Genomic DNA, 22,773 nt, shown 5'->3' on the forward strand with positions numbered 1-22,773 from the left:
CATTGTAGAAGAATTTAATGACAATTGTGTATACATTAATTGAAACTTATGGTGCTCATAGCTGGCCTGTTTGTCAAATATAATTGGGGTCCTAAAAAACGACGTTAGGGGATGGACCAGATAGTAAGGCACTCGCGATTGGCCATTTTTCTTAGCACGGTACCTTTTAGTCGCGGAAATCATCGCGAACTGGCCACTTTTGGTACGGTACTCGCGAACGGTCCACTGAGTTTTACGGCACTCGCGGATTGGCCTCTTCTGATCCGGCAGGGCCACCTCAAATTACGGCAGTCGCGACTGGGGTCACGAGCTAGGTCGGGAATCGACCACTAGCTGGGCGTCAGGAATGTACGGGCCGTTCAGGAATTCTCGCAAGCCAGACAGTCGGGACTGGCACACCGGGTCTAGTAAGTCGGGATCGTGTACCTTAGATAGGCCGTCAGCAGGAATATACCATGGGCAGGACGGGTCGGGACCTCAACCACGCCTTAGCAAATATGACGCGAACGGCATCTGATTGGCTTAACCAATGTTACTGTGCTCTTATTGAAGGATTTAATAATTTTTTTCAGCAGATTTTTACACTGTTCAATTACAATATCTGTGTAATCATAAGCATTAGGCACAATTCAACAGTGTTGGAAAGAAAAATCAGCAGAAATAATCATACATTTTTTTAACATACCATTGATTTCACAGCCAAAAGCACTTACATCACTTCAATATCCAAGCGCATAGAAATATATACATTTGTATTTAAATCCGAAAGAGACATACTATATTTTTCAGGTACATCAATTATACGGCTAGTTTCTTTTTTCTTAATTTAAAATCCTGTCCACATTCAGTAATGCTTAAACGCTTCAATATGGTCACTCAAAAACCACTAACAAAGCAAACGGTGGACAGTTTGAAATACATGATTTGGCAACTCTGTTCCTAAGTCACACCTAACCTAAGCTGTATACACTTGCACTTTCTCTGTTAGGTTGTCAACGAATACACACATGAGGTTTATAGCACAGTAACAGACGAAAGCAATCAGTGCCGCGAATATAAAACTATTTCACACACTTATACATAAAAAAAATTAACTCCAAGTCAAGACGGGACGACGAGTTGGCCAGCCGGGTATATATAGTCCACGAACAAGTCAACCGCCCAGGACGAAACCAGATCGTGCCTAAATGGACGAATCCGCGATCATACCAGTCGAGTCGAGGCCAGGAGCGCCCAGCCTGGGAAGACCATCACGTGCCAGCAGGACGAGACCACGACGGAGCCAGCTTGGGACGAGATCACGACGGGAAACTGTGGGAAGTGAAATGACCACGCATATCGCATCAAGACGAAGCTTTTCGCAATACAGTCAAAGTAATGGAGTGGCTCTAAAAATATATTAAATATAATATTAGTATTTCAAAAGACTGGTGGTCAACGTTCCTATACCTTAGTGGGTTGTAATTCTTGTTCTGGACCATGAGTCACGTAAAACTACATTTAAGACAATCGGAAAATCCTTGATTTCTATCCCCGAATTTAAGGGTAAAATAAATTTGCATCTATTTCAATATGCATTATTTCAAATAACGAATTACCGTCATAGCCTCTTTCAATGTGTTCTCATATTCAATTCTGTTGCTTAATTTCTACTTCTAAACCTATCATGTAAAATAATTCTGCTAATCTCAACCATTGGCTAATACAATTATCTTCTCTGGCGGCTATAAAATCGATAGTCATTCTTCCTTAAATTCTATTTTAAAATTATTAATACAATATAATGCATAAATATCAACATCATGCATAACATTCCAAGAATCGTTGTTTACACTCCTGGCACTTCAACTCAGTCTTACAGGGTTTTTTTCTTCGTATTGAGCCTCAAACTTCTGAAGTGTAACAATCTTATGTAATCCCAGATTTATTATTGCTGTGTCATCCACCTATTACTTATTCAACTTCGCCATTATATTCTTGTTTATGTTCTTATATATTTAAATTATAACTCGCTTGTGTAAATACAATACCATTATTGGTTACTGTAATGGGCTGTTCATATTCTTATAGATTGTACTCTCTAAAGTAGAAAAATGTATGAAAATTGAAAATTTATTACTGCTCTATCGTCCAGTGACTACTCAAATTCAACTTAATATTCTGACTTCATATTTATTCTTAATTCCCTAATGTATAATATTTTGTATGAAGTATCTACACCCAGTGTAGAATCTCATTCACATAGTCCAGTAGTACTTACTCGAACGGAAGTTGTAATACACTCGTTTCATATTTATTCTTAATCCTTTAAAAAGAAAATCTAAAAATCTCAACACTACAATACAATTTCCCATTAATTTCCATGTAGAAATTGTAGATTGATGTTCTGTTGCTGGTAATGTATATTTTCAATATGTACGTTTTTAATTTTAAAATGTCATGGTTCATATGTATAAATATACTATTGCAATGCTTATTTATTTACCCACACTGCTTAAAGTATTTTGCTGATGTTTACCATTTTGTGAAATAGTATGTTATACTTCCCTGTTAGAAGGATGACAGTCACGATCCTGTTGCAGGATATGGCAATTAGATAGTTTCCGTCAATGTATCAAGCTAATGAAGGTTCAGTTCACCCTGGAAGGATGGGTCCGGCTCTGGTTTTTCGATTTCATCTTGATTCCTGAAAAGTTTGAGGGATAATTACGTAATTAATCGCAACAACTCGTAAACGAAGGATTGATTTTTGATAATTAACGCCATTCAATAAAAAAAATGCTACTCACGATGTTTATACAGAGCATTCCCTGGCATTCGCTACGAGACTCGTCGGCAAGCTACCCGGCATCAGCGCTTGTCTTTCCCGGTGAAAGACACCTGGTCTACAGCGGTCATTTAGACGGCTGGTCTAAATGACAGTGCTGCACAGTGAGATTGAGATGTAGACTCTCTGCAGATCCTCCTGGTCAAACTGTGGTACACTTTCACTTACTTCAGGACAGAAACTTCAGTATCTTGCTTGATGAACTGCAGGTTGAAGCTCAGGTTACAATAAAATAATAAAGGTAAAAAAAAGGTAAAGTGCTCCCCTGTGCATAGCACCACGCCATGAAGGCGTATAGGGGGTGTGGGGGTAACGCCCCACACTTTCTTGATCCGGTCGTGAGTGGGGGTGATGTGATCAGCATCACGCCCCTGACCGCCTTTACCCCCCAGGGTTTCCCCCAGGTACCCATGTTATTCGACGCTGGGTGGGCGCCGGGGCCGCTTCCATCGTTAGAAAAGTTCCCGGATTTGAACCGGCCGGGGATCGAACCCGGGACCTTGAGCATGGTAGTCAGACGCGTTACCGACTGAGCCACCGCGGCCACAATAAAATAATTCAAATTATTTTTGATTTCCTAAAAAGAATATCGAAACAATCATGGTTTGTAACGCAAGTAATAGTATCCTTGTATAAATACTGCCTGAATAGTTTCAACTCTACACTTTGTATTCTCAAAGTACACACACACACTAATTTTAATTTCAAAGTTAAATAATTATTTGCTTTCACTTTGTGAAAAACTTTCTTGTAGCAAGGGTGTAATACACACATTGAAAATTGTAATACGAGTAACAATAAAATTGTGACATCACACAAAGTTTATGAATTGTTGAAAGACAATAGATGAAGCTAGATTAGGTTTACGCTCCCTATAAACAAACACGCCTTGTCGTAAAGAGAAATAATCTTAGAGATTCTCAATTCGAAATGGTTTCAACAAAGCTGGAACTTTGCCAATACAGAAGCAGTACATGCAGATTAGTTAATTATAAACCAACTAACTACTCTACCAAAAAACTAAAATTAGTAATATCATACCACACATGCACTTCTCTACTCCCCTGAGCATGTCCATATTGGCCAAGTTCCATCCGACTGTTCTGTGAAACGTACACTGCATATAAGGAAGTTAATCTATCTCTGTAACACATGCCAAGACTGTTGGTTACAATTACCAATTGCTAGATCAATCGTAATCAACAACTAGCTTCATCAGACACAATCCTCATACGTAAGGAATGCGAAATGTGTACACAAAAATAACACCTTGCTTACGAAACTAAGTAAATACTTGCACAATTACTGACTTATTTTAAAAGTAAATATCTCAAATATACTATTCAATACGTATCTTGGCAGTATCAGCATTTTACTTATCTTCAAATAGAGAGTTTCTCTTGGAAAAAGGAAGTTGAATAGTTCAGCCGAGACGTAAAGCTCACTTCGAGACCAAATCCAGAATCTATTTCCACAATTAATTCCACAAGCTCAGTTTCCTGTAAAGAAAAAGGTTGTTTTTCGTACAGAATAGTGTTTCAAGCAGAATCAAGAGCAATATATTTTCAGATCCATCATTAGAGAATGTACAACAAGAACAAAAATATTGTTTTAGCCGTTCTATTCAATTCAACTTAGCGAGTTTTTTTTATCCCGATGCTCTGGAAAATAGTCTTTCTAGTTCAAGGTTATCTACCTGGCCGAAGACTTTACTCCTTACTAGGAACAGGATACCGATAGGAAGGGAGAGAAGCTAGCCGGCAACTCCCCTTCATGACTTTCAAATCTGTCATTCTTGTTGGGATTCAAATTATTCTCTCCTAAAAATATCGATATTACACACACATATACAGAGTCATAATCCAAGTAATAGTTTCTTCACACACTGTGCTACTGTGTAACTGGCTTTGCACACGAAATGACAACAGTCTGAAAGACAAGACGCTCACTGTTTCTCGTCAGAGTATTTATAGTATCTGATACACTTAGTGGCGGCGATTAAGTGAGGACAGTTGCTTGTTCCTCCAATTTTCTTCCACCTTTCCTCCCGCACTTATCTACCAAGAGAAAGTAAACTGTCCTCCTCCCGCCCAACTGTTTTAGAACCCAATCGCCGCCACTGGAAACACTGATATATTCGAGAGGCAAAAACTATAATAGAGCACTATCTTCTAACAATCACAATTTATAACAATTCACTACATCTCCATTCGCATTCACCGAATGTGTGTAACTTCACTTAGGCCTTCTATAATACAGCACTATCTTCTAACAATCACAATTTATCTCAATTCACTACAACCCTATTCCAATTCATGGCCGCTCGTAAGTATACAGCATATCCCGGACTGCTTAAAGTTCTTCTTCGTTATAATTATTTGATTATGTAAATGAAGCGAGAAACATTGATAAATGCTACAATAATATCAAACCGAACACTACATTTAGTAAAAAGTCAATATACACATTATATGAACCTCAAAGTACTAACAAATTCGTGCGACATGTAACACTACTCCACAACAATAGTACCCCACTTGGAAACCAACAAGCACCACGCGATTCGCTCTACAGCTGCACTAAATCTTTAGCCAAACTTCACTATCGTCAAAGTAGTATTACCATCACAGTGGCTTACCCAAGCAGCAAGTATTTAAAGTAAAACGTCAATGGCAGGAAAAGATACAAAATGAAGGCTGACTAGTAATATATATATATATATATATATATATATATATATATATATGTCTACCTCCTTTCCAAAATCCTGGGCACACCACTGCATTTGTAAGCACCAAAACCGCCCAAAAACTCCATAAAAACCAGGAACATAACGTAAACCTCATTCCAGCTTCCTTTCCATTTGTCGTTCTTCCCAAGAACCGACGAACAAAACTAATATGTTAAAAACACTTCATAAATCCTCATAAATCAGAACAGCACGCTAGGACGCCAGACAACCAGGGTTGGAATCCCGACCTTGACATGGCTGTTCTTTCCGAGTGTCCATCACTTTCACCATATCATTCCCAATCTTCCACATCAGCCGAAAGTGGCAGAAATGTGGAAGTAAAATAAGCCAAATAAGTCTAAGAGATGAAATCACACAGAGTTGGAAACGATGAATCAACGTAATAAATAGTATCACTGAAACCATTCATTAGTTCACCGTGATACACCACCGCGAGCTAGAAAACAAAACGTTGATATACGACAATGTACACACACGCACACAAAGCTTCTCTAGGGGGACTACCGAGTGTTAGGTGGGTGCCGTGCTGTTAGCGAACGTGCTCGTATCGAACACGTGCTTTTAGCGAACACGCAAACTTGTCGTGTTATTTGTTCCTCCAACTGGTCAGCATGCAAGTGTTGCCAGTGATAAGCCAACTTGCGTCGAGAAACACCTCAGTAGCTGGTGCTTCTTGACCTGACTTGAGTCTCGTGCTGGAGAACTTGGGAGTCTCTACCGGTTAAAGAAAGAAGACTTACATGAACATAGACACCCGGATAAAAACAGCTTTGGAACAACTGAAAATTGATAATAACATTTACAAATGTCTTAGGAAGTTGTCCTTTGTACAAAAAGTAACCTAGGTTGATTAACATTTATATTTCCTATGTAAAATTTGATTTTAAGGAAGATGAAATATATCAATATTTTAACAAAAACTTTCATGTAGTTAACCTAAATTGTTGAGGACCCTTCACTTAGCTAATTTCAAACTAATATGATTATAAGGTATCACTGGCAACACTTGCATGCTGACCACTTTCAAGGACAAACAAGACGGCAAGTTTGTGTGTTCGCTAACAGCACGCACCTGCAAGTCCTTTCCATCCGGTGTTCGCTACGAACACGGAATCGTCAGGTGTACACTATCCAACATTTATCTGGAATTCGTACCAGAAGTCAGTTTAGCTGTGTAATATTAGAATTCACTTCATGCACAGATAGGCTTATCAGGACTGGATCTTCAATTTGGAGTGGGATCTAAACCACTACGTGCCTCCAAATGTTGTCGAACCCGGAAACCCTTGATTACAAAAAACGTTCAGAACATGGGTGAAATGAAGAAAACTGCTTAGGCGCCAAATAACAAAGGGAGGAAGTATTTTTGTATTATACTTTTACCATCCTAATTTCAAGACTATTCCCAGGCGCTTTCTTCAAGCGACGACTAGGTCAAATAATAAGCTGCAGGAGTGCAAAAATACCAGGATTCGAACCTGAGACCTGGACTAACTAGACGAAACAAAAGACTGCTCTCAAGCATTCGAGGCTTTGAATGAATGTCCTCCCGGTCACAAATTGGCGACGTATCGATAAAAATTACATTTCTTAAAGTTAGGATTACAGAAACCACAAATTATATGTGTGTGTTTCAGACGTCTGGGGTGATACAGGTGGTCGCAGACATCGGTATTTCTCGTAGCCTTCGAACTGTTTACATTAGCAAAAAGTTATGTTGTTGGTGAATGCATACACGCGATCTTGCTAGGTTAGACCAATTAGGCTGTACAGTTTTTACAATTCATTTTCGTGTCCTGTGTCATTTTGTTAAAAAAAAAAACTCATTCATTTAACGAACTGAAACGATTAAATTTTCATGTGTCAAACTTCCCGACCTAATATCTTAGCTTTCTAGATTTAAAACAAATTTAACGATGATTTCTCGTAACTTTATAGGAGAATTAGGTAATGCTTTTGAATACTGGAAACAATTGTGGAAATAAGGTTAAAGCTTGGAAAAACTAATTACCTCAGCAAAGCTTCATTATGTTATAATTACCGCAAATATTATGATTTGAAAACTAGCTTACGTGAGCAATCGTTCTTGGTTTACGGTCGTTTCAGACACGGAATTTCGCGGATTTTCATGTGAGGTACGAAGGAGTTTTCGTACTTGACAAAGAACCATACAAGAGTGTATGGAAGGGAAATATCGTTCTCCAGACAAGACGCTGTAAGGAATCACTTAGACAAATAGAAATCGAACCATGTAGAAAACGTCTGTGAATCATGATTAATTCGTTAAACAATTGAAACTTGCGCTGAAACAAATGTTGAGATTTTATAAAACGAGATATTTCAATCGAGCACACAAAATAACTAATTTTTGAGAGGATCATTTCCCGACGTATCGTTAACTTAAAATTTGACTCGTGTGAATTGAAAGTTCGTTACAGTCCCATTATCTACACGTCGGACTGACCAACTCTACAACGAGGCTTGTGCTTCGACGTGGCAACAGCACAAACTTCTGCCACTCTACTATTCCATGGTGCTAGCTAGCAAGTAATTGTTTTACTATTGGAAATCCGCCCTTGTAGATAACATTTTGAAAACTACAAGCCATGGGTTTGGACTCGTGAGAGAGCATTGCTGTTTCGTTGACGTCCTCGCAGGAGCCAAGTGTGGGCCACAAAATTAAGTAAACCCATGCTATCAAATTGCAATTGGCAAAATTTGTGACAAACCTAGAATTAATGTGCATAGGTAATAGTGAAAATAATGGGTAACCTTACAAGACACTAATTAAGGATTTCTTAATTACGGATGTCTAAATAAAAAAGGTAGCACATTTGCAATGCAAAATTAGAATTTGTACAAGTTTTTACAGCGATATTTAAACTCTTTACTGGCTATTAATTCCTTACTTAGATGACGTAATAATGAGAATATATTAAAATATAATGGCCCACCTTCACCATAAAGCCTGGTGCCACAACTGGGGTCTCAGCAATTAACCAGAGACTATTAAAACTATGTAAAATAAATGCAATACGGAAAACTTAGTCAATTAACCAGATATAAAACGAGAATTTATAAACATGAAATTCGCCTCTATTATCACGTTAATTATTATTGCAAAGCTTCCCCGTTAAAGTACCCAAATGAACATAAATCTACCAGCTATCATTATTAATGAGACACTGAAGTTTAGGGAAATATCATAATTGTTCAGATTCAAAACGTGTTGCTATGTGAAGCCAGTTTTCTCGACCAGTCAAATACAGAACACGATTATGTAACTATGTGCATGGATTCTCAAATGTAACAAACGAAAACTTCATGCTGTTAGTTGTCAAATAACGGTTACATTGATTAACAGAAATAGTCTCAGAATGATAGAAATTGACATTATTTGGTTACTGCAACGATAGAAGCTATTTTTCCTTACGAAAATGTAGTTAGCTGTTATGCTCTATACACGGAACTGCAGAAATTTGACTTATCTAATAGTTTGATTTAGCCGTTGAAAGGGTAACGTGTCACATTTTAAGAAAGTTTCTGCAAGGAGCAAGTTACGCGATCCATACACAAATTCTGCACTTTTACGGATAAAATAAACATGTATATTCGCCCATACTTTACCATTACTTCTTGGCAGCCATGAGCACATGGCTCAACGAGTAACCTAGCCTTGTCGACTATCTTCCGGCGTACTGCTTCATGTGACTGGCTGTTCAGTGGTGCCAACTCGATTTCCAACAAATTCCCTCTTACGTAAAGAAACTTTCCCTTTAGCTAAGGAAAAATTCCCTTTTGGAAATGAAATTTCCCTCTATCCGTCGGAACATTTTCAAAGAGCCAAGATTCATCAGAAATGTAACGGGTTATGAAGGTAAAGAACATTGATATTACAAACAGCAGTATGTAAATACAATTTGCCACAAATATAAAACATTAGACACTCTCTGAATAAGTTAAATGACTACGAACCATTCTCGAGTAGTATCATGAATATATGAGAACCATAAGCTACCAAATTTTCTTAAATAAATCAACGATTATACACTGAAAGGAAATCAACGCCATACGGTAAGGTGAAATCTCCTGTGCAATGTATCACCTTACCATGAAGGCACATTTAGACGATGTGGGGGTGGTTTATTTTCCACGCAGCTATCTTTTCCTTTCTGGATAAAAATAAAAGCTAGACTGTGAAAAACTTGCGTCAGGACTTTCAAAAATATGTATAAATTCAATGGGATTTGGATTAATAAGAGTTGCAATTTTTCACGTCAAAGGAGTGAGTAGGCACCCTGTTAATATGAATAGAAAGTGATTATAGAAGCTTTATTGCACTTACTAGAGTAGACAGAGTTGATCTACTGCTTCTGTAAACCTTTGGCTTCTATCTCAGCATACCACAAGCAGGGTAATCTGTAAACACACAAAACGCCATGTTAACTAATGTTCATCTCCAATTAGGAATACACTATTGCATCTTATGGGCTTTTACCTTTTCGTCCTCACCCCCAAATAAGAATATTTAAGAAAGACATGGGGTTAACACATAAAGAACAATGTATAATAAATATGAAAAATGTATATGGAATACATTGTTAAGATTCTATACGAGTTCGCTTGCAGTGCATATCATCTTGAAATTCGTTTGTTATACTATCTGCGATTTGGGGGGGTTAAGAGTAAGAGCCAACTGGCTGTTGCCATGTCTACCATCACGTGTACGGTAGACGGGGAATGTTCAGGTAAAAAGTTTCCTACGGATGCATTCATTTCACTGCAGATTTTTCATGTAGGTATTAAACTTAAGTGATCTACGCATACTTTCAAGTGCTGATTAAGCCACTTATGTTCACTGCGAAAGTGTTTCCACCCATCTGCCAACCAAGTGACGCCATCATCGAATTTTCTCCTTTGTAAAGTTTCTGACGTGACAGATATGCATGGGTATATTGAATTTTCACTCGCCGAAAAACTTCTACAGATTTTAGGCATCCAGAAGCTAGAAAACCATTGCTCTTCACTATTGTATTGTGGAGCCTCCATCTTTGAAATGACAAAATGGCCAATTTCAAGCTCACATGATCACTGCTACAGCCTTGAGGACATTCTGTGAACAACAGGTGACACTACATATATGAGCTGTATACGGAATCTCCTATAATATTTGTCGAATTTTTCAAGCTTTCATTTGACTCACCATTCCATGTTAAAACCAGTGTGAAATAGGCTTAAAATGGATTACTTCTTTTCCATTTTAAGTGTTATTAAGCCGCAAAGCGGAGGAATACAATTTCATATCATCCCATCGCATCCATTATCCACATATGCTGAACTGTAAAAGCAGTAAATGAAGATGTAGTTGCACTCAACTGGCCTCATTGAGTGTCGAACGTAAGTTTCTATTAGTTCAGCAGCACTCCAACAGATGTCTCTACCTTGACATCTTCCCTGAACGATCGAATATATACAAAATGCATCTATATCTTGAGGTTATAAAGAAAAGGAAAAAATGAAAGTAGAAATGTTAAATGGGTGATATTTCTGCATTTATACATGAGAAGTGGTAACGATTCTCACTTTGTAGTTGTTTATGGGTAACCAATCAGAAATGAGGAGTACTTTAACTGGAAATAGTTCAGCCCCTTGACATAGATGGCACTAGTATAAATATGGCACGCTTAGTAAAGCTAAATTGGTATTATTTCTATCAAAGACACATAACGACTCTCTCTCAGTAGTTGGTCATGAGAGACCAATCAGAAATGAGCTGCAACTGGAAATAGTTCAGCTCCTTCGCACAGATGGCACTAATGCAAATATGGCTCTCTTGAATATACGAGGTAAACGAGAACTGAATAGTCTTACTTCCTCTACTGTCTTTGGTTGTGCTACAAAGAAGTCAGAAATGCAAGGTAGATGCCTATAGTAAGTTACACGTTATCATCTCGATCAGATACAATGGAGCTTCAAGCAGTAGGAGTTTTGGCGCCTCCAGTACAAATGGCGCATGCTTGAATTTACATTCTTTTAAAGAACAAGACCCAAGGGTAACATGCGGGTACGAAAAAAAGAGGCGTGCAAGTCACGTTAAGATTTGGGCATCGTTCTTGAAAACAAAATCTCACCAGAGCACTCCACTTTAATTTAGCAAAAGGGGCAAAAAAAAGATCAAGACCGTTGGGGCATTACACAGGGAGCCTATTAAGGGTAGTTACGCTGTATCTTTACCTAAGCATTTCAGTCATTAAGAACGCATTAAGACATTTTTAGAACGCCCCGAAAATCCGGATTCATCTATTCTTTTTACTCTTAATAATTTTTGCTAACTGTGTATTCGGGGGGGATCGTGAGACGGTAAACGAGGGTTATTGTAATCTCAGGGATCTGAATGACGTCACGATCCCCTTTGTGCGTCCATTTTTTTAAAATAACAATTTAGCATCATTTCCTGGCAGGAAACTCCAAGAATGATGTACACAGTTTCAAAATTGGGTGTCCAATGGTACCAAGGTTAAGGTTTCAATCACATGAAGACGGTTTAATGCAGACAGTATCTCTTCTACCTCTTAAGATTAATCGCGGAGATGAGGATGAATTATCATTAACGAAACAGATAAAAGAACGAACGCAGCGGACGAATCTCGAATTTTCAGAGGGTGGGGTGAGTATCAACAAACCAAAGACGCATTTAAGGGGGGTCCAGAGGAACCAGATCCCCCCTCCCCCCTGAAAGACTTAGCAAGTGCTAAAATTAAATAATGAAAATATACTTGTTTAGCATTTGGTGTATAATCGAGGGATATTTATTTCCGCTGAACTGGATCACACACGACTTTGCATGACAGCACCAACGAAGACTTATGCGCACTAGTACTTATAATAACATTCAATTCTTTATCATTTTGACATTAATTTCTTTACCAGGACAGTTGTTTCTATTCAAAGTTTGGCCATATTAACCTAGATAACAAATATGTGCTGTTATATCGCTATTCTTATACCGAATTTTTACCTATTTATCTAAAAATAAGAATACAATATTAATTAAGTAATTTACATATTATGAATAGACCTATAAATTATATTAAGATATTAATTTACACATTTATATTATTATTATTATTAAAGGCACTTGGTGTGGACTCCCGCCTGCCCCCTACCACCCGAAAATGTATTTCTGATACGTGCCTGCAACAATAGACTTTGTTGCCGAGGTGGCCTGAAGATATTCTCCCTGGATCTAAGACTGTGCGTCATTTCGACAGAACGAAATCGAGTCTATATTTTAAAAAATATACAGCGTGTCCTGCTACCATTACAATGAAACATAGCTCCGAAACTATATGAGATAAAGACATGCGGTTTTTTGCAAAGTGTTCTACAGCTCTCAAAGTTTTAATAAGCACTGGTATTTTTTTTTTTTCAGATTATGTTGTGAGCGACAATGACGACAGCACAGGTGAAGGCACAATGTGTGTGGTATGCTGAGTCTGGTAATTGTAAATAAAACTTTGAGAGCTGTAGAACACGTTGCAAAAAACCGCATGTCCTTATCTCATATAGTTTCGGAGTTAAGTTTCATTGTAACGGTAGCAGGACTTTGTGGACACGCTGTATAATCATCGATGTATCGATACCGTTAATATCGACGTCAATAGCCCGACATTTTCGATACTCGATTTCGATATTCAATCCACATCACACAAAATCAAACAATATCCGGATAAAAACTTATTCGCATTTGGCCATCCATAGACTTAACTGGATCTTAAGGTCAAAACTTTTCGCATTTTTTTTCCTCAGGCCGTTTTTCCGCTGGTACGCTTATTCTCAAAAATGTAAAGACTACGTAAAAAAAAAAAAAGAAGTAGGAAATCCGCATTAAACGCATTTCGTGGGCGATGCAGACGATAGGAGCACGAGAGTGAACCAGATTGGTCCCGAAAGCACCACAGCACCCGTCGTCCGCAATAATCGAACCCTCGTTTTCCATCCAGTGTATAAATAGTGTAGACTGACAGTCGTGGCTCGAACCATTTCAGCATGTTCCTCATTTCTGAAGATAGGGAAACACGATTTCGTGAATAATAAGCTCGTGAAGGGCGATCATCATCGGGTATGAATTGCCACGACGTATCATCGTGTAGAGGTGCGGATTAGTGTTGCCAACTCGAGGTAGGGAAAATCTCTGACAGAGGTGTACTGTGCCAGATGCTTCTCTTTTTCGCTCTCTCTTCCAGACACACACAGAAAACTAAATCCATCATATCGATTGATGCACTAAAGTGTTTTTTATGGCTTCTTCGAAGAATCAGATCCACATTCGATGCATTTGGGTGCACTTTTGTATGTCGTGAAAGAAACACCAAGTGCATCATTTGATTCAAGTGAGGATTTATTTCAGTCGAGATACACTTTAATGCATCAGTTGATGTTCCTTGATGCACCTTCCTGCATCTTTTCGGATGATGCACTTAAACGTTTGGTCTGAGCTACAGAGTTTATGTAGCTCAGACAAAACGTTTAAGTGCATCATAAAAAAAGATGCATTCTTGTGCATCAAAACTCATGAACACGCATCAACTGATACATAGAAGTGCATCTCGACTGAAATAAATCCACACTTGAATCAAATGATGCACTTTGGTGATTCTTTGAAGAAGCCATGAAACACACTTTAGTGCATCAATCGATGCATTCGGGTGCTTCAATCGATATGATGCGTTTAGTTCTGTGAGTGTAGGTAGGCACTGTCGCTCACTGGCCGTTGACCACAGGTATATGACTCTGCAACGCTTCTAAGAGTTGTTACCAAACCTAGTGCTCGAAGTGAAGGTGATAAGTGGGAATGGTATCTCCCAGCTAGCAAACCATAGGAGTTAAACCCAGCTAACTTCAAGCTTCGACAAAACATAACCCAGGTAGCAATTTCCAGTGCTGTAACATAGTATACCTGTAACACCTCCTGTAAAATATACAGAAATTATGCTGAGTAGAATTCGTCATGATAGAAACAAGTTAAGCCCAGAAGGAACCCAGTGTTCGAAATGGAGGGGGATGCGGTGAGATGGAAATTCCCCCAGCTAGGAAAAATTACGCAAAGCATCCTCCCAGCCATCTGCATGTTAAAAACACGGGAGGGGCATCCAACAAAACGTGGTCCATTAATATGGAAATTATTATTGTTTTTAATTGCATTGAGGTTTAGATGTTTGTGAATTCATATAATTTCCACATTTCAGCCTGTATGCTTCAAAGACAAAAGAAGTCAAAATTTGCAACATTTTTCAAGCGTCCCACACATAAAGCACTATTGTTAGTTAATACTTTTCACCAGTGGCGTGCGGTGCTAAATCAGGCAGGGGAACAGGTGACCTGCACTTGCCCCCTCCCCTCCCATACCTGTCGTAATATAATACAGTAAACCAAGTAAAATTCAACCCTTGTTGAAATGAACCAAATAAACATACGAAACATATGTTTTCAGAAGTGACATACATGAAGCACGTTAAAATTATGAAAATACCAATGTTAAAGCAAATATGATATAATGTAAACAAAACATTAAAAACAAAATTGTTGATGCGCAACAAAGGAAAAATTAATAAAAGCAATTTATGATTGATCAGGAAAAAAAATGTTTTGTCGAAACCGGTTTCATCTCTCCATTTGTAGATTAAGTTGACAATTTTTTTTTTTCTTAATGCAATAATGGCAATCAGATGGCCGAGTTTTTTCATGACGTCCGCTAGATTTGTAGAAATTGTGACAAAATCCGAACTGTTCCAAACTCCCTCTCGGGAACAAACAAGGACAACAAAAATTTGCCACTGTAAGAGTATCCAGTTAATCATTTTACGCGTACAGAGTTGTAGTAACTTGTGCCCGACCCTGTGGCCGAGTGGTTAGCACATCGCGCTGCGACGCCAAGGGTCCCGGGTTCGAATCCCGGTCGGGCTTGGTTGTTTGTGAATGTCCATTCATCAATTTCATCATTTCATCACTCATCTTCGCAAATTAGCCAAGAGGCACAAAACGCGAAGTAAAATAAACTAAATCAAATCAAATCAAATTGTAGTAACTTGTTTGAAAATGCCTTGTGTACGATTTCGTTTTAGTTTCTAATTAGGTTAGGATAGGTGTATGTCTGCTGTCTTTTCTGTAAAGTTCAATGTACTAAAAGCTTTCGTCTTCAGCCGGTCGATCATACAACATTCGCAACATTCGCTTTCTTGTCCTGCGCTGCGCTTGTCTTGCTGGTGGAACAGGTGGATGCAAGCTGTTCCCTCGGAAGCTATTTCGCAGCGTTTAGCCAAGGCATTTAGACTCTAGAAGATTTTTCCAGTTCGTTATGACTGACGGACGCAATTTTGCAATGAGATTAGGAAACTATAGACTTACTACACTCAAAACTATCACTACGACGCAATTAAGCTTTAGCACATAGCAAAAACTCGAAGGAAAACGAATTCGCTATGTATCTCGTAGGGAACAGCTTGAGAGTTCAGCTTCCGCGGTGGGAAGTGGCTCCATGAGGATCGTTTACCTTCGCGCGTGGTCGGAAATACTCGGCGTCAGAGCAGAGGGTGGGAAGACGAGGGTAGGTGAAGTAAATAAACTTCGAGTCACGGTGAAAGTTTTTCTTCGGCGTGTTGATCTCGGAAGGAAGAAGTGTTCTTATTATGTTATTATAGATAATTTAAATAGCTAAAAAGGGCGATAAGTAGAAGGGAACAGTCTGTTCCCTCTGTTCCATGGAGGGACCGCCACTGCTTTTCACGCATTCAGCCTACGCCATATTATCAAAGCTTTTTATGCATTTGTTAGCAGACACTACAGAGTACGTCATTATTAAATCAAATCTCATGTCTAGAACCTTAAAGTTTGCATGTAAAATGTCACCCACGTAACGCTGGAATGCCCCAGGAGCATCCCCCCGCCAAATCCCAAGGCTCAATCCAACATCCCCCAATTAACAATTTAATTTAAATTAGCCGAACGTGGCAGAATAGTGACGTAAAATAAACTCCGCACAAAAATAAAGCCCAAACCTGGTTCCAAAACAATAGTTATGGCAACACTGACGTAAACAACACGATACCGAGCATCTGAGCGAGATGATTCAGCCTCAGATCATCCCCCTCGCCCCCTGTTTTGTGGAAGGAACGCACGTCTTTTAATTAGCTAAATTTATGTTAATCGATGACCAGAATTATCTTTTTTTTCTCAGTCTGAACTTTTACTTTCTGTTATCGGCCGAAACGTGACGCGATTGTTCGAAAAGAAGGGCGGGCGGGAGGGAGGAAAATTGAATCTTGGGCAGGAAGTGAACCTTCCTCCATTGATAATGTCGACGCTGGCTCGAATTTCGTTACAGTTAACCCGAGATAGTAATTATGTGGTTCGAATCCAGCCATATCGTGCCGAGGTAACAGTCTTGGCTGGCTTGGGGGGGGGGGGGTATCTCACGGGGAGGTAGAGAAGGAACTGTCCCCCCCAATGGACCATATTAGTGTGACGTCACGCTGCAAGATTTAGTCCAAACATAGTAGTCGCGTGGATTTTCCCTATTCAAAAGCATTGCGTTTTCCATCGGAAGTGGTAGCTTTAAGGATTGTGACAGCAGCAGTGATGTACCGTAGACTATAAGTTTTACATGCGTTGTCTACACGTAATCTACGCGTAGATTACATTGGGTTGTAGTTTACATAGACTACGTAGACAATCTAAAGTGCATTAAAATTAATTTTCAAGGGTTTCGTGAAAGGAAAGTGACATTTTCAAACTATATTGGTTTCTAACGAAATGAGAAGAATCCTATTTACAACAAAATTTCTCTTCTCTTCCATCAACTATGGAAGAAGATAAATAGTATGCAAAAAACAACAACAGATGGCAGTCGTGAGGCAAGAGTGGTCTTTTCCCCATAAAACACTAGAATATTTCCTATATTAGGTTTCTTCCTAGATGAGAAATTGTTCGAATTTGGAAGAAAGAGTATGAAACATTCTCCTCACACATCGGCAACTGATACGCAGTATAATTTTCATTTAATTCCACGGCGCCCTTTGCTAAGTTATCACCTTTCGCCATGTTGTTTACATAGATTACGTAATCTACGTGTATAAAATAGTCTACGTGTAGAATGTAGACTATCGTTGTTTACGCGTAGACGCACATCACTGCCAGTTATGAAACAAAATTGTAATGAGATCGGATGAGATATCGGAGAATACGTCGATATATTACACACACCTTACAGAGGAGAATGAAAATAATAAATGAATTAGGAAATTGACTAAAGCGAATGCTCCTACCTGCTTACGATCCGAAACGGCAGCCAATAGGCGGCGGCGCTGCAGTCCCGTGAACGAGCTTAACTCCCATGATTCATATCGGCAGTATCACTGAAGGTGAGCTCGGTCTGGCCCGGTTGAGCTTCGGCTGTGTTCGGAAACGAAATAGCTCGACTCTCTTTAAAAATGCATGATTTCCTTTCTCCCCGCAACAAATATTTTTGGTAGGCAGTTTACGAGGGTAGTTCAGCATGCTCCGCCCCTGACCCATTTCCAGTGATAGTAGAGTCCTGTAATTTTATATGTACCATTGTTCATTCTTTAGGCTAATATCCACAAAGTTTCAAGAATTTACAACAATTTATCTTTTTGTTACAAGGATGATCAGTAAGAAGTGTAGACACATGTGTAAAAATGGAAAAATCTGAGGTCCGAGCAGTGATAAAATATTTACTCAAGAAAAATCTAACACCGAAAGACATCCATGCAGATATGGTGGGAACTCTTGGAGACTCTAGCCCCTCATATGATCTAGTGAAGAGATGGTGCCGTGAATTTAAATGTGGTCGGCAGACCTGTGAAGATGAGCATGGTGGTGGCTCATCTGCAACGGTGACCACAGCATTACAAAAGTGCATGACATGATTTTGGCAGACCGGCGAGTGACTGTCCGCCATATAGCAGATACATGTGGCATCTCAACTGGCAGTGTGCATTCAATTATTAATAATCATTTGTTAATGAAATAGATATCTGCACGTTGAGTCCCGAGAATGCTGACGGTCGACCAAAAGAGGACACGTTGTGTGACAAGTCAGAACCTGTTACGGACAATAAAGGCTGACAAGCCAAAGTTTCTGAAGAGATTTGTTACAATGGATGAAACGTGCGTTCACCACTTCGATCCCGAAAGTAAACGCCGAAAAATGGAATGGAAACACCCCCATTCTCCACCCCCAAAGAAATTCAAGGTTCAACCATCAAAGGACAAAGTGATGGCATCTGTGTTCTGGGATGCAGAAGGAATTCTTTTGATAGATTATCTCCAACAAGGAAAGACAATCACAGGTGTTTATTTTGCAACCCTAATTGAAGAATTACGTACTGCCATCAAGGAGAAACGCCACGGAATTTTGGCCCGTGGTGTGTTGTTTCATTGTGACAATGCTCCCACCCACGCCTCCCAAGTTGCGGTGGCTGCAATTCATGCAGCAGGGTTCGAAATTGTCCCTCATGCCCCTTATTCTCCAGATCTGGCCCCCAGTGACTTCCACCTGTTCCCGAACATGAAACACCTTCGTGGAAAACATTTTGCCAGTGATTCCGAGGTTATGGATGTTGTGAATGCTTGGTTGCAGGACCAACCAATTTTTTTTTTTTTTTTCTGCTGGGATTGAAGCACTGGAAGGCCGATTGGAAAAGTGTGTTAATGTTGCAAGTAGGGGCAATTAGAGAGTTCACAAACCTCATTTGGGGCTCGAATCATCATGTGGGGCTCAGTGTTGCCAACTCACCCCACGAAAATTTCACCAACTGATATTTTGAAGTTTTTTATGTATTTGAGGGCAGAGTTGGCAACACTGTGAGCCCACTGTAGCTTTTTATGTCTGGCAACACTGCCGTAGACAGAGTTGGCAACACTGTGGGCCCACTGTAGCCTTTTATAAGGGGGGTTTATTGCCCTGTTTACATCTGGCAACACTGCCGTAGACAGTGTTGGGTTCACTGTAATCAAAGGACCTGAGGGGTCCTGCCCTGTTTACATCTGGCAACACTGCCGTAGGAGTTGGCCTGTGGGCCCACTGTAGCTTTTTATGAGGGGTCTATTGCTCTGTTTACATCTGGCAACACTGCCGTATGACAGAGTTGGGTTCACTGTAATCAAAGGACCTAAGGGGCCCATGCACCTGTCTGCCAACACTGCCGTAGACAGAGTTGGCCTGTGGGCCCACTGTAGCCTTATGATGTATTTGAGGACAGAGTTGGCAACACTGTGTTACTGTAGCCTTTTATGAGGGGGGTCTATGGCTTTTTTTTTATATTTGCCTACCCACTCTACAAAAATTCTACTATATGATTTTTCACAGGCTAAGCTAACCTACAAATAGTGGCAGCACTGACGAGGCTCGAATTATTATTTGAGGCTCGAAATCGAATCGCTAAATATAAAATAAAATAACAATGCCTATGAACCTGTTTGGCTTCAGGAAGCAGGCTATGGAGGTATCCGCCCAAAGCGCACCATCGCCACCTGCGAGCTGGGACCTGTTACCCTCCCTATCTAAACTCAACGGTTTGTTGATTATACACTTGAATAGCATCCTGACCCAGTACGACGAGGATGTGGGCAAGATTTTCTACATATTCAACAACAACTTGAATTATTACCAATTCCCCATCTCGGGCAAACTGCAGTTTGACATGAATCCCGAGAATAAAGGAGAGGCCAAAATTTCCTCCGGCAAGAACATCTATCGCATCAAACACGATAGGATGATTTTTTACTGTAAACTTTTATTAAAGGGCCTGAGGGGCCCATGTACTTTTTATGTCTGGCAACACTGCCGTAGATTTTTTGACAGTGTTGTTAACCTACTAGGTTTTTTACTGTAAACTTTTATTAAAGGGCCTGAGGGGCCCATGTACTTTTTATGTCTGGCAACACTGTTGGGGGCAGAGTTGGCAACACTGTGGGCCCACTGTAGCCTTTTATGAGGGGGACCTATTGCCCTCCTGTTTATGTCTGGCAACACTGCCGTAGATTTTTTGACAGTGTTGTTAACCCACTGGGTTTTTTTTTTACTGTAAATTTTCATCAAAGGACCTGAGGGGCCCATGTATTTTTTATGTCTGGCAACACTGTTGGGGGCACAGAGTTGCCAACTCTGTGTTACTGTAGTTTTTTATGAGGGGGGTCTATGGTTTTCTGTTTATGTCTGGCAACACTGCCGTGGATTTTCTGACAGAGTTGGCAACACTGTGGGCTTTTACTGTAGCTTTTTATGTCTGCCAACACTGTTGGGGGCCCAGTGTTGCAAACTCTGTGTTGTCGTAGTTTTTTATGAGGGGGGTCTATGGCCCCCTGTTTATGTCTGACAACACTGCCGTGGATTTTCTGACAGTGTTGTCAACCTGGGTTCACTGTAAATTTTCAAAGGGGCCTGAGGGGCCCATGTATTTTTTATGTCTGCCAACACTGTTGGGGGCACAGAGTTGGCGACACTGTGTTACTGTAGCTTTTTATGAGGGGGACCCATTGCCCTCTGTTTATATTTGGCAACGCATCCGAAGAAAATTCTACTATATGATCTTTCACTGGCTAAGCTAACCTACAAATAGGAATTGGCAACACGAGGCTCGAATTATTATTTGAGGCTCGAATTATTATTTGACGCTCGAATTATTATTTGAGGCTCGTCGGTGCTGCCTACCCATCCGAAGAAAATTCCACTATATGATTTTTCACTGGCTAAGCTAACCTACAAATAGGAATTGGCAGCACTGACTTATAAACCCACTGGGTCCTCTTGGCATGTTTTTTCATGATGTGTTGCTAGGCTATTGAGCATCTTGGCGTATACAATGTATATATTTTGAGAGGGGGGGTTATGGCTTTTTATGCTGTACGAATACTGGAAGCTTGACAGTGACAACCAACAGAGTAGGTAAACCTACATCCAGGAACTGGCAACACTAGTTTCTGACAGTGAATTTGAAATAAAATATTAAACAAAATACACTGGGGGAAATAATTGTACAACAATTTGTACCTAATTGTACAACTTAGGCTGTGTCCCCTTGTAGTACGGTTGTTACTTTTCCCGCCAGGTGTCAGCCCGAATTTCACCCACAGCGCTCTGGGGCGCAGGCGCACAGTGTGGAAGCAGAAGGTAGACGCCAAACAAACGTCACAATGATTTCCACCTATTTACTAGTTATATTAAAAATGTAACGTGCTACTTTATCATTTACAATTTTTCTACATTTAGTATTATCGATAAACTGTTAAAGTTTTACATTGTTTAATTAGTAAATGTTAGAATATGACTGCCAAGCGCAGGGTCACAGCGAGTTCAAACGTGCATCTGTCGCGCCTCTCTGCTCTCCCCTTCAACTCCACGTTTGCCGCGAATTCGGACAACAATGAAAGCACATGTTTTTACGTTCTCGTAATACTAACCTTGCTCCATTGATTTTAAATTGCTTCCATCCGCTTTTTTTCTGTGTTATTTCTGTATGCACGCAACATTCGCTTTCAATAGTATTATCGCTCAGAAGCAGAAGGAGTGTTAGTATAGCAGGCTCCGAGTTTACAATTTATTAAATTAAACAATAATTTATGTAAGAATATACTTGTACTTACCGAACACAAAATAATAAAAAGCACATGTGAATGTTTGCGTGTGTTTATGTTATATGACGACTGAGTAAAAAATAATGTTGACTCCCCGAAACATAGAAATAAAAAGTAGGTCAAACTTTTTCAACACCCAACCATTTTAAACGTCCTCGCGTAGTAATACGATTTAGCTCAAGACGTTTAAAAGAGTACTCTTAGTCGACAAAGCTAATTGCTAGGGCCCTTATATTACTAAAATATTCTTTAATTTGCATATTTCTCATACCGCCATATGTTGTTCTAGTTGACTTCTTCCAAAAAAATGCTAATTAGCGAGAGTTAATTAAGCAAGGCGAGTAAAAGAAGCAAAATAGAACATATGTGCCGGCGTGAGAATATGTAAAAATTCGATTCAGAGGTGAATCGAATTAAAATTGGGGGATATTTTGTATTTTTCCCCCCTATAATGTACAAAACATTTACCGTATATAATTTTTTCTATTTACAACAGTATAAAATAAGAGGAATGTGTGACATGGCAAGGCAAGATAAG

This window comes from Lepisma saccharinum, chromosome 22, assembly GCF_977018435.1.
Source record: "Lepisma saccharinum chromosome 22, izLepSacc3.1, whole genome shotgun sequence".
Lineage (NCBI taxonomy): Eukaryota > Metazoa > Arthropoda > Insecta > Zygentoma > Lepismatidae > Lepisma > Lepisma saccharinum.